Source organism: Phodopus roborovskii, unplaced genomic scaffold, assembly GCF_943737965.1.
Source record: "Phodopus roborovskii unplaced genomic scaffold, PHOROB, whole genome shotgun sequence".
NCBI classification, from domain to species: domain Eukaryota; kingdom Metazoa; phylum Chordata; class Mammalia; order Rodentia; family Cricetidae; genus Phodopus; species Phodopus roborovskii.
In genome coordinates, this window is record NW_026126433.1 from 21,938,937 (window position 1) to 21,952,830 (window position 13,894).

At 38.6% G+C, this 13,894-nt stretch overlaps 1 non-coding gene across 1 annotated transcript; it reads right to left on the reverse strand.

The window, feature by feature from the left end:
• Positions 1 to 369: 369 nt before the first annotated feature.
• Positions 370 to 474, reverse strand: LOC127223765 (U6 spliceosomal RNA). The gene has a single exon (XR_007834648.1). It is a non-coding gene; the product is annotated as a U6 spliceosomal RNA (small nuclear RNA).
• Positions 475 to 13,894: the final 13,420 nt, after the last annotated feature.

Here is a 13,894-nt window from a genome sequence, read left to right on the forward strand (position 1 = left end):
TTAAAATATTTAAAAAATACCAGTTAAAAATGTAGGGTATTTTAAGTTGCTAAGAAAACACAGCAGTGTCAAATAAAACACAAACTGTGACCTAAAAATAGTTTATAGATTTAATATTAGATCTTAGTACATTCCTTTTGATAAAATGATAGCTTTGTAGGATATTATTGTCTGTGTCTTCTGCATGATAAGCACTTCAATGCACAATAAGCATAGACTAAAAATGTGTGTGGCAACAGCTAATTGGTGCTGAAGTCTGAGAAGTTGTATCATGCCCAGCAGGTGTACAAGCCACATTAATAAGTAATTGTGACTTTCAAAGAAACACAAAATAGTATTTTGCCCTCAGTGTAAGTACATTATGTTTTTTTAATTATGGAACATTTCATAAATTTGCATGTCTTCCTTGTACAAGGGCCATGATAATCTTCTCTCTATTGTTCCGATTTTAGTATGTGCTGCCAAAGTGAGGACATTACTTTTTGAAATGACAGCAAGAAGAGAATATTTTCTGTCTCTGTCTGTATTTCACTGCACACTAATAATAACATTTATTAATAACCACAAGTCCTATAAAATCACTGGGTCTTGAATTCTTCTTTCATGAACCATAGATATTTGCAAACATGTTTTATCATATGATCGTATTAAGTGTTCCAACAGCTCTTCATGGATGGTTAATGTGGCTTATAGAGAAGCCAGTGTATGTTAAGAAGAACATAGTATTAGAATGTCAGTCCATCTCATTAATTATTAGGTATGTTTATCTGAAGAAATGTCATGAGAAGATCCCTCTGAGGCAGAGCAAGCCATCTTTAAACAGCAGTATACATTGAGATTTCATGATCCCAATAGTATAGTAACCATGCTTCTCTTCAATGCCCCTAGTTCCCATATCCTTCTAATATGAGAAAATCAAATGAAAACCTGCTAACTAAACCCACACAAAGCTCCCTACCTCATTTGTCTCCTGTCCTCTATATAAAACAACTGTCCTTAGAAATCACACCACCACCTTCAGTTATCTGTAATTGACTCTCAGGCGAGGTCCCACACTGCACTTCAGAGAGCAAAGGAAAGTCATCACCATGGAGGCCCTCAGACCTAGCAGAGCCACATGTCCACACACTCTGGCTTCTTTGGCTATTAGCCTATGATACTGTCTACTTCTCTTTCTTTCCCATGTTAAGTAACTCACATTGTCATTCCAGCCCCCTTTTTAGTGGATACTTTCCATACATAATCAATCAGAAATCTTCCTGGATATATTTGAAACCCTTTTCTGATCCTTGCGTTACCCCTTCTTTGCATTCCCATACCTGAATGAGCTCTTCATTGTCAGTATCAGTGCAGACACATCTGGCCAAAAAATGTCCTATATACTCCACTCTGAGTCTGCTCCTTGACCTACTGAAATGAGTTTCAGGAAATTCACTGGTAACTATTGCTTCAATATAAACAGCAAACCAACTTTATCCCCTTTCTCCCTGAACTATAAGTCAGAATGTGACAGAGCTTCAAAGTTGGAGTATCTTCATTCAAATCAGGACTTCAGGAATGTAGTGACCTGACCATGCCCATTTGGGCATGGTCACAGGTGCATAGGTGAGAGTGTGGAATTTGGTCTGGGGTCCTGGACAAACTTGCTCTCTCTTGGTTCTGATAGCATTAAAGAATGCAGCCTGGGTGTGGATCCTTGGAGCAGGAACTTGTGATCATTGATTTCTTGTATAAGTGACTTCTCCCAGAATAAAATATATATCCTATATTTTATCCTTATACATGTATCTTAATCTGTACATCTTCACAGGACTACTAGCTGTATGGTTCTAGACAGCTTTGTTAATCTCCTGTTATGTGACTTTATGTGCAAATTTAATACAATAAAGGACTTTCATGATAGTTGTCTTTGTGAGCCAATTAGAGAAACTATTTCTTGTGCAGCACAGAATACATGTAAAATAAATATCAGTTTTGTCCATAATCTTCCTCAATGAAGACAGGCTTCTGGGATTATTCTCATTATGTACATGATAAGAGCAGAATCCCTGATAACCTTTTATTTTAAACTATCTCTCCATGGATTTTTAAGTACTGTTTTTCTTAGAACTGGAAGATTCCTTCAAGTCAGTTAATATAGTAATTGCTGAACATTAAAATGAAGATAAGATTTCCTCCCAAGGAAATTGAACAAATTCAGTGGCAACCTATTTAAAGCACTGGGATAGGGTTGGGAGATATTGCTCAGCATTTAAAAGCACTTATTGCCCTTGTAGAGGACCCAGGTTTGATGCCCACCACAAATAGAACACTCACAATTATCTCAACTTCAGTTTCAGAGAATTTGACACCCTCTTCTGGCCTCCACTACCAGTCGCACATGCAGTGCAGACAACTGAATACAAAATACTCTTACTCATAAAATAAAAAATTAGAAATAAAAGAAAACACCAGAGATCCTAAGTTCTGAGGTCCAGAGCTGGGATGGAAACTCGCTGTGAGCAGCATTTATCCAATGCCAAATTCCACATCCCTGTTCAGTATGGACCTACTCAGGCATATATCACTGCAGTCCTCTGGCTCTAACTCAAGAATCTTAAGTCTACTCTCAGAATCCTTTAATCCACAACCCTCCCCCTTGTTAACTTACTGGAAGATAAAAATATCTGACCTTTCAGCTTTAAGAACTGGACACAGCATCCATGGTGAAACACTCTTGCCACCACCTTACTCTATTCTGATTGAGTATTATGATGTCTGTCATGACACCATTTCACAGAGTTCTGCCTCTCTTTATCCTTCCTCCTAATTCCACAAAATTTTCCAAGGCCCTGATGTCTGCTCCAAAGGTTCTCTGCTTGACTTTACCTATCAATGCAATGACAAATCTAAACTGTCCATGCCCTAGATCTTTCTCCTAATGACAAAAATATATGACCAGCTAATTTCTCACTTGATTTCCCCCAGAGGTGCCCAAATCCAGCATCCTGAACATGAAACTGTCTACTGAAGATATGTTCCCACTTTAGAACCTATCCTCTGTCTAGGTGTTTGAGCTCTCTTCTTTTATTACAGTTGTCACAGTATGGTGACTCATCACTTATTTCACTATCACCCATTATTTGTTACTTTCCTCAGTGTTGTCACAGAATAACAGATAAAAATGAGTTAAGGAAGAAGGGGTTTTATTTGCCTTGCAATTTCAGTATACAGTCTACTTTGAGGCACAGTGGGAGGAAACAGATAAATTTTGTACTTAACTTGCTTTTCCCTTTATTCAGTCTGGGTCCCCAGCCTGCAGAATAATACTGCCCTCTTTCATGATGGGTGTTCCTTGATTTAACTTTTCTGGAAGAGCCTTTGTAGGCACACTCAGAGATCATTTCCTGTGTTATTCTCCATCCATACTCAATGAGAAGCAAGATTAATCATCACAGTCACCACATCCATTACACGACTAAGGAGGTTCCCAATAGAATTGCTTCTCATAATTTGTAACAATGCACTCAAAACCAGTTGTTATAGACTCCTAAACTGCCTGCTTTTATTCCTTTTTCTCTGATTGAGCACATGGAAATAAATAAATCTTTAGATTTTAAGTATTGTTCAAAACATATTGAAATGATTTGTCATTGGCTTTGTCAAAGTCTATTCTCTCAATTTGGTTTGCAAAGCCTGGATCCCTATCCGTCATTTGAGCATCTTCTTTCAGCATTCTCTTCCATAGGTGTCCTGAACTCTAAATCTCCACTGTTCTATTAGTCCATGCAATGTTCTCACTGTTTCTTGCTAGAATCACCGTGCCTCCAATATTTCATTAGATGATCTGTTTTTACATCTTTTCCATTAAGATGAGAATTTGAAAATGAAAGAATTACTAATTACTTTAACATTTAATTGTGTGCTATGAATGTGAATATAAAAAGCAATCAATGCTTTAACACTGTTATGAAAACACTGTGTCTGCCATGATGACTTTCATCTCAAGTAGAAAATTAGGAGTTGGTTATTAAGGAGAATATTCTGACATTGGAAAAGTCTTCAGTCAATGTGATGAGATCTCCTGGTCACACTGATGTATGTCTGAATTCATAGTAGTTCAATGTCAAGGATACAAAAGGACTAAGTAATGCTGATGGTAATATTATTTTAAAAGATACAGATGATTTTACTTTTAGGTATGATGGATTATACAGCTAACCCACAGAAAGGAAACACACACACACACACACACACACACACACACACACACACACACACCAGAAACAAGACACTGCTCTTTGAAGACATCAGAGAATTAGAGAATAATGAAACATGAAAGACAGTTAAAATTTCCAGAAAAAGAAGCATTCATGACAAAGAACTAGAATTTCTCCACAGATTTTAACCTAATGTTTAAGGGTGTGGACAAGGTCAAATTTTCTCTGACAAATAAAGAAGTAAATATCCAGGAATATTTTCAAGGGAAGTGGGGAAACTCCCTGACACAACAGACAGAAATGATAAATAAAATCTGCTCTTACCAAAGGCGAGAATGTACACAAATACACATCAAGGAACACAGAGATCAAGAAAGAGCTCTGAGAAGCAGAGGGAGGCTAGGGAAGTCACTGATCAGCTTCTCCTGGGTGGGTGGGGGATGTAAGGATCTTGGGTGGGCTGGAATGAGGCCTTCTCCTCTTAATTTAGGACTTGTCAGCTGATAGGCCCACACATCTGGTAAATCTATCCTGGGCCAACTTTCAATGTGTTATTTTATAGACACATTAAATAGCATTAAAGATATATTTTCCTATGCATGTTGTATAGTTACACTAAAGTTCAAACTTGGTATCTTCAGTATCTGTTGGTTTATATATATTTATATTTATATTAATTTGGGGCCATCTAGTTTACTTCTTGTCGATTTTGTAACTTTCTTACTGAATGGCAGATGTTCTGCCAATTTTACACTCTTTAGGTCACATTCTGTTGCTCAGGAGGAGATTTGACTTATATTTGCCAGGAACAATTGACCATTAAGAGTATTCTGTGCTTGTCTTTTTCTTGGAGCCTAGCCCATCCGGACTCTTCAGTACAGATCCAGGTCAACCTTTCTGTCCCCTCTGCCACCTCTCAATAAGTGGCTCTTAAATGCCTTATTCAATACTGAAAAGTCACCAATTTTTCTGTTTGACATTTTGGTCTCTTTAGGTTCTTTTCTGCTTGACTTCTTGGAAACGGTCCATGTATAAGTGAAATTTCAGAAATGATAACTGTTTCCAGAGCAATTTCATCCTGATTTTAGTTACATTCATTTGTGGTTCTCTTTGGTTCATTATCTTGGATCCTTGCTAGTCAGTCATTTATTTTTCTCTGAGGTCTGAGAGACAGTTGCAAATTGACTCACCTGTCTTTATGGGTATGCACAATGGATAGCCAATGGTCCCTAACTCTGCAGCTGATATGGTCCAGCAGTAATAGTCTATAGCCTTGAAGTTTAAGTCAAGACAAACCCTTCCTGCCTAAGTTGGTATTATCTGGTTATTGTACCACATCAACAAGAAAAGAGTTTAAAACATATGCCTTAACAACTGTATTATCAGTCTGGGGACCCGTTAGCTCCTCCTTATTCAGGTCAGCTATCTCTATGTGTTTCTGCAATCTGGTCTTGTCCTCTCTGTCTGCATCTGGATTTTAGTTCAACTCAGTGTTTAGGTATGTGTATTAGATGAGGGCTCCATGGATAAGTTAGTTGTTGATATCACTATCCGGGAAGGGCATTTATGGTAGCCTTTCCACGGTTGTTCAAATTGTTAGTTGGCAGCAGTCTTGTAAGTCTCTAGACCTTTCTTTAAGGTTAAGTTTTCTCTTCAAACCAATAATGGCTCCCTCTTTTATGCTCTCTCTCTCTCTCTCTCTCTCTCTCTCTCTCTCTCTCTCTCTCTCTCTCTCTCTCTCTCTCTCTAGCATGGGACTCACTCAGGCCCCCCTGAGTGTGGGTCTCAGCCAAAAGGACTGAGCAATCTAAAGGACCTCAGACAGTGGAACCAGGATGTATTCCTGGTACACAAAAGGACCTTGCGAACACATCCCCTATGGACGGATACTGCCTTAACCTAGAGACAGGAGAGACGTCCTAGTCCCTTCTTCAAATGACCTTACAGATATATATGACCCCACCTGGATGGCATTGCCCTATATGTGTAATTCGGGTGGGGGGATGGTAAAACGGAGGGAGGGAGAGGGAACTGGGATCGACATGTAAAATAATAAATTAAATTAAAAAATTAAATACAAAAACAACTGTGTGAGACCATGCTTCAAAATAAAAATAAAAAATACAAACAAACAAACAAAGAAAGAAAAGATATTAGGGGATAATTGTCATATAGCTCAGTAGTGGAGCAACTGCCTAACAACTATATGGTTCAACCCAGGAGCAATAACAGAAGTAAAAATGAAGTATACAAGTCTCAAGTAGAATTATTACAAGAAAAATAAACTTTTAAAAATATATGCATCATTCCAGATGGTGGTAGCACACAACCCCTAATCCCAGCATTCAGGAAGCAGAGGCACGCAGATCTGTGAGTTTGAGGCCAGGTTTGAGTACAGAGTAAGTTACAGGGCAGTCAGGGCCGTTACACAGAGAAATCTTGCTCAAACCATCCCCCCCCAAAAAAACAAAGGACAAACAACAACAACAAAAAAAATGTTCAGCATTTGAGTAAGTTTTTAACATGCAGCTGTGGAAAGCAGTTTACTGTGACTAGCAATGTTCCACATGGTGAGAAGCATGTTCTACACAGAACATTTCCTAGCAATCTCTGCCACACCTATGAATATTTTTTCCATAAGTAGAATAAAAGAATGCCTATCTCTGCCCCATGCTGTGCACAGATATGGCTTCAGTTATTGGGAATATACTGCTCTACAGATCACCATGTGACTAACATCATCTCATCGTTTGCAGACAGATATTAATTGACTTCCTTGACCATTTCTTTCTGTTATATCACACTATTTCATTTACTCACAGCCTGTCCAGTTTAGTGTCTGCCCCTTTGATTTTATTGAGCTGTTGTCCCAACCTACTCTTTGTAGAAACAACAATATCAATTGCCTTCATTCCATCATATCTTGGGGCTTGCAACTATTTAGTATGATGTAATGTACATTCCATATTGCTTGGATAAACTAAACAGTAGGTAGATAAACGTATTACTAATTTCATTACCTAATGCTTATGGCTTTCTTTATTCTCAGAATGTTTTTCTTCTCTTCTAATTGTTTGTACCACTCAAGTACTATGCACTTTTCTACCCATTTTACAGTTTTACTCTCACTTCTGTTTGTGCTACCTGAATTCATATACCTTTGGAGATGTATTTCTTGCATCTCAAAGCTTAATTTTATTTTTTACTTTCTAAAAATTAGCTCAGTCATTTGCTTCTATATAAACTGATAAATCACTTTTTATTTTATAACTGAATAACACAAACTTGTAATTTATAAGGATCTTTTCAACTCATGGTTCAAGAAATCAAGTAACCCTACAGCATAGCAAGAGTAATCCCATGCCTGTGAAAGGACGTGAGTCAAGACAGACTCAGTATGCTACCTAAGGCCTCTCTTGCTGGTCTTAAGAAGCCACAACAGATGATAACATGAGGAAAACATTCTGGAAGTAGCAATAAGCCTATAACTCCTTGAAAATAAACAGTTTTTATATTGTATCACATAAAATTTTAATGAACACAGTTATTTAATCTACAGATTGGGTGGTTACATCTACCTTGAACTGGACATGAGATTAAAATGAAGACATGATGACAAAGCTATACAAATTAAGAAAAATTCTGATAATAGAACTAAGAATGATGCTCTTTGACCATTTGGGGTTTATTAAAGCAATCCTTCATCAAGATTCTCTTCATTCGAAGGGTTCTAGGGTTTATTTTCAGTTCAATTTTCTCTATGTTGAAACAAATGGGGTGTAATATTCTAGTGATTGTCAAGAGTCTTATAGTCTTTGACTCACTTCACTTTGGTATCTCCCAAACTGAAGCGCTCAACTTGAACCACAAGGGACAAATTGTGGTATGTGGCATTTTCTTACACAATTCGAAAACCAGCAGACCTCTCAAGTTAACTTAATTAATTAAACCCAAGTTGCCCCCAAATCCTTTCTAGCTGACCAAATCTGGGTTGATCTGCTTCCTGCATTTTCAATGCATCCCTTTTAGTTCTTGATATATTGATTAACAAATAACTCTTGTGAAAATGGTCACTGAATATATTTTTAATTTGCCAAGGAAATTCAGTGTTTAAGTGTAAAATATCTGTGTACATAGAATCTATAATAAGATAAATGCTTCAACCACTTATAATGAAAAAACACAGGTCTTATAAAGATTGGTGGAAAGCAAAGTATAACAGATCCATGACACTAGAGTCTAAGAAAAATAAAAGCTTTATGGGAAATAAAAACAAAAGCAGACTGACTACCACTTTAAAAAGTGAACAAAAAAAGGAGTATTTACTGTAGTTCTTGAAGGAAAAGTAAGTTGTTCATCAAAAGCAAGGATTATTCAACTTTATTGAAGCAACAAGTGCAAGATTACAAAACAACATAATCGTCCCCAGATACACAGTGGCAAGAGACACAACATAAAAAGAAAATTGAGGTGTGAGACATAAGATTTCATTGTTGAGCTTTTTTAAAATGTAAGTAAGAGAGAAGGGAAGCAAGAAAGTAAGGACAAAACACCATTTACTGAAGAGTGAAATACAAAATAGGGAGAACTGGATAGAGAAGAGAAAACCCATTTCTCTCAAGAGAGTAAATAACAAAAGCAAACACACCTGAAGAGGAACAAAGGGAAACTATTTAAAATCATATGAGTTGCCTGGTACAAATGAACAAAAAGATTATGGCTACACATAGGTTAGAAATTGAGGGAGAGTGAAGTACCTAAGAAATATAAAGGGATTTGTAATAACCCTGGACGACTTCATATGGCTAGAAAACAAACTGAGATACAATAGGACAAGTTCATCTGCTGACAAAATGACAGCACTCTGCAGCCCAAATTGAGAATATAGTTACAGCGATTCATATGTCAAAGAAATTATAATACCTAGAAAGTCAAGCAAGCAGTAAGACATCCAGTATGGGCAAGGCAGGGGCTTGAACTTCTGTGACAGTGCCAGGGAGGGTGAACTGGATGCCAATGCAGTGAATGTGACATCACAGCATAGACAAAGAGAATAACATGAAGCCAGTATAAAAATGAAACCACAGAGCAACCTAATTCTCACATTAGCAGAATTAGTATTTCAGAGTAATAAAATGTCATAACGAGATGCAACCAATATGTAATATGTTTAAATAAACCATTTAGGAGGACAGAAAGGAGCTCAAGGAAAGATAGAAATAAATGGAGTCATGTGCCATACAGAGGACCTCATTAGACACAAGGGTAGCAAAGTCTTCCAACTCCAGTCAAGATGATGCTTCCCTGCAAAAAAAGGAGAGAATGGCAAAGAATACAGGAGTACAGAAATATAACTTGCCATGCAAATGCCAAAAGGCATTTTTGATGGGGGAAATAAACCAACTATAGAAAGGTAAGTGAAATAGGCAAACTATGAACAAAAGAAAAGGTTGAAACATGAATATTTTACACATGTAAGGACTCAACAAGTGCCTACAAAGCTTAATCCATTAAACAAATCTGTGAGAATAATAGACAAAAAAAAAACATTGGGAGCATTATTGAATAAAGAGAATTTTCTTTCTCTGACTTTATAGATCCAAATCCCTGCCAAGGGTGATAGATATTTAAATTAGAAAAGGAAATGAAAATAGAACAAGAAGTCAGTGACTGTTGATTTTTGCTCAGGTATAGAATGCATTTTGTGCAAAAAAAATTCCACAATTTTACCAAATATGTTTCTGTACCAAAAGTCATCATGAGAAATTTAAAGGACAATTTATAACACATGCTTTTACAGCATGCACGGCAAAGGGATACCAATTTTAATACAGCCTCTCTCCCCAAGAAGAAAAATATACCAGAATCAAAAGTGAAGAGGGTAAATCACAAAAGAAGACACATAATAGTCCAGAACTTTTTTTGAAAATTCAGATTTCATATACACTGGAGGTGGTGGTGCATACCTTTAATCTCAGCACTCAGGAGGCAGAGGGAGATGGATCTCTGTGAGTTCAAGGCCAGCCTGGTCTACCATGCAACACTCAGAAATCACATCTTGAACCTCTCTCCCACCAAAAACAATGTCAAATATCTTTTAAGGCTACAACAAGTTCTACTAGCCTACTAGCCAGTTAGAAGAATAAACTTGGGGGAGTGGAATTTAAAATTACAAGACCATAAAGAAAACCCTGTAATATCAAATGCTACCTTTCTGTGAGGGGACAAAATGGAAGTGTTGTTTCTTTGTGTACTGTAGAATGTATGTCCTCTAGACAGGCCTTCACAGCTGTACTTGTCTGAACTCATACACTCATCTTGAACTTGCTACAGACAAGAGAAAGCAATAGAGTGTATGTATGAAAACATTGACGAGAAAGGTGATCTTCTCTGGAGAAGCTACCTTTTAAAAAGTATAAATGTGACCTAGAGCCCAAGGAAAGAATTTAATGTATGTTATATGATGGAGGGTAGGGCTAAGGAAGAATAGAAATACTTGTAAATCACAGCATGGTTCTAAAGTACATGAAGAGAAAAGGACTCCTCTAGTCATCCTACAGCAAATGTTCAAGTATCCATGATCTTAGGTGATTTGGGATTGAATGGGGATTGTGGGTGGCAGAGATATTACCGAGCCTATACAGACCACTGGCTTCAAATCCTAGCATGTCCATCAACATAAAAAAATGAATAAGAAAAGTAAAAATGATACTCTGGAATAATCTTAGAGATAAGAGAACTTGACAAGTAGAAGGAAATCTTCATAAACTGAGGCTGTGGTCCATATACTAGTTGGTCTGGTGTGTCACTTTAATACAAGCTAGAGTCACCAAAGAGGAAAGAGATTCCATTAAGGAAACACCTCCTTAACATCCAATTGTAAGGCATTTTCTCAATCAGTGATCAGTGTTGAAGGCCTAGCCCATCCATGGTGGTTACTGCGATGTCTGGGCTGGTGGTACTGGGTTCTATAAGAAAGCAGGCAGAGAGAACCAAGAGGAGAAAGCCAGTAAGCTACTCCCCTCCATGGCCTCTGTATCAGCTCCTGCCTCCAGGTTCCTGCCTTGCTTGAGTTCCTGTCCTGACTACATTTGGTGATGAACAGCAATGTGGAAATGTAAGCTAAATAAGCCATTTCCTCCCTGGCTTGCTTTTTAGTCATGGTGTTTCATCACAGCAATAGAAACCCTAACTAAGAAATAAATCATGGCATAAAAGAACAGCAATGTCATGGGACAGTGGAAGGAAAACAAATATGGGTGGATGGAAGAGAGGATAAGATGAAGGCAGGGATTCATTGACAATTGAGAGAGAGTTTGAGATCCTTAGAAAATGATTTAAAAAATAAAAACCCTTCATCAGTTTCTAGAGAATGATGATGGTATTGTATTATACTCACAATATAGATTCTATAAAGTATAAAGTGCCTTCCAAAGAATTTTCCCCATGGAAACCCTAAGTATACAGCTAACTTCGTGTTCTCATGCTTTGCTCTTCAACTATAATCCATGATGTCCTCCCAGATTCCCACCCACATCTGGCTATACTCCATGATTGGCCCTTTGGAATTTATGTTCCTTTTGTCTGGGTTTCTTTTTTCCAGAAACAAACATACCTACTTATCCCTCAAATACCATTGTCCTGGTGAGGACTTCTTGAACTTTTATCTAAGCCACAGCATCTCTCCTCAAGGCACACTTCCCGTCACCATTTCTTTCTGCGTGCCCTATAAGTACTTACCATTATCAATACTGCAACCTACATTTTACTTCATAATTTACTTTTTGTCTCCTTGTCTAAGATGTAAAATTTATAGAGGCAAAGTTCTATATTGAATTCCTAGGAATTTAACACATTTTTTAAACATAATTGTTATTGATTCTTTGGGAATTTCACATCATGCAATCCAATCCCACTCATTTCCCAGTTGTTCCATAGCTGTCCTTCACACTTGTGGCATCCTCCCCACAAGGGAAAATTTTAAAAGGTATAAAGACAAACTAAATATAAAAAATACAAATAAAAATAATAATAATAAGCAAAGAGCAAAAAAGAAAACAACAACAAAAAGCATTTGTCTTGATGGCAGTGTCAGCTGTGGTGAGTCATGCAAAAGAACCTTTCACCCAAACAGCTTTAAGTGCAAATGTTCATTGTGTAATTAGTTGTTGGTCAGGTTCAAGGATATTGGCTTCTTTTCGAATATCCTGCTATTGTTCAGAATCATAGAGATCCTGTGGTTATGATTAGACAGGGTCATTCCTTTCACATTCCCTAACAGGTCATAGTATAGTTGGGGTATGCCAACTCAAAGCCCTGGATGTATGCCTGGGTGGTGGCTGAGTTTGTCAGTCTGTGGCAATGGATGGAGCCAGCTCTCCCACACATGTGGGGAGGGATGGGGCAGCCAGCTTTCTCAAATAGAGGATTAGCTCGCCTATGAGTGGCAGGGCCAGTTGGGATAGGGAACTATCCATGGGCTAGGGAAAGGTAAGGCTACCTCTCCCAAGGCCAGTGAGGGGCAGGGCCAGCTCAGCACAGTCCTTGGATTTTAACACATGTGGGTCACATAGTCCCTGAAGTGACACAGGCAACACACATCGATAGAGACCTGAGCTACAGAAGGACCATGGACTGAACATGTTGGGCCTCAGCAGCAACTTGGGCCTGGATATCACCATGGCCCCAGGTTGTAGTTCAGGCCACTTGGATTGGCATAGGCCCAGCAGCAGATGGCCTTCAGATATCAACATGGCCTCGTGTGTAGGCCCAGACCAAGGATATCTGTAGAGTCTTTGATGATATCACGAGCCACAGACATCAACACAGACCACAGCTACCATAGGATCACAGACCCAAACATGGTCCTCCAACAGCAGCCCATACTGGATGTCACCATGTCCCTGGATGGCTGTTAAGGCCACTCAGATCTGTAAGACCCTGGTGGCAGAAAGATCCTCACACACAAAATGGCCTCAGGTGTCAGACCAAACTCCAGACATCTGCACAGCCTTTGGTGGTAACAGAAGTCACAAGTCACTGACTTCAACATAGACCCTGACTGTGAAGGGGCAGAAAGCCAGACATGGCCCTCAGCATCAGCTCAGGCCAGGACATCTCCATGGCCCCAGGTGGCAAGCAGGCCACACCCACATCAACTGTTCTTCACTGCCTTTGCCTCTTCAGATCTGCTTCTCTCTCAACAGCACATGAAGCATTATGCCCCCCCATTTCCCCACCATAACGTTCTCTCACCACAATGGCACCCAACTGCTCAGTCCCACAAAGTACCAGGCAGTCCTGTGGCTCTTCTACTCACCAAGGACAAGTGGCACCAGGTAAGCAAATGAATGTCCTCTACCCAACCAGGACAAATTGCACAAGGTATGCATGCTAAAAAATTTCATCTGCTCATTAAATATTCAGAGAATAAATGTTTAAAAGAAAAAAAAATGGGCTTGATAGACCAGGCCTACAATCTCAGCTGCTCATGAAGGTGAGACAGGAGTATTGAAGATTCAAGACCTGTTTGAGCCACAGAGCTAGTCAAGGGTAGCTTGGACAACTAAGTTGGAACCTGAAACAAAATAAAAAGTAGGGCCAGGCAGTAGTGGCTCATGCCTTTAATCAAGAGGCAGAAACAGACAGAGCTCTCTGAATTTGAGACCAGCCTGGTGTTCCAGGACAGCCTCCAA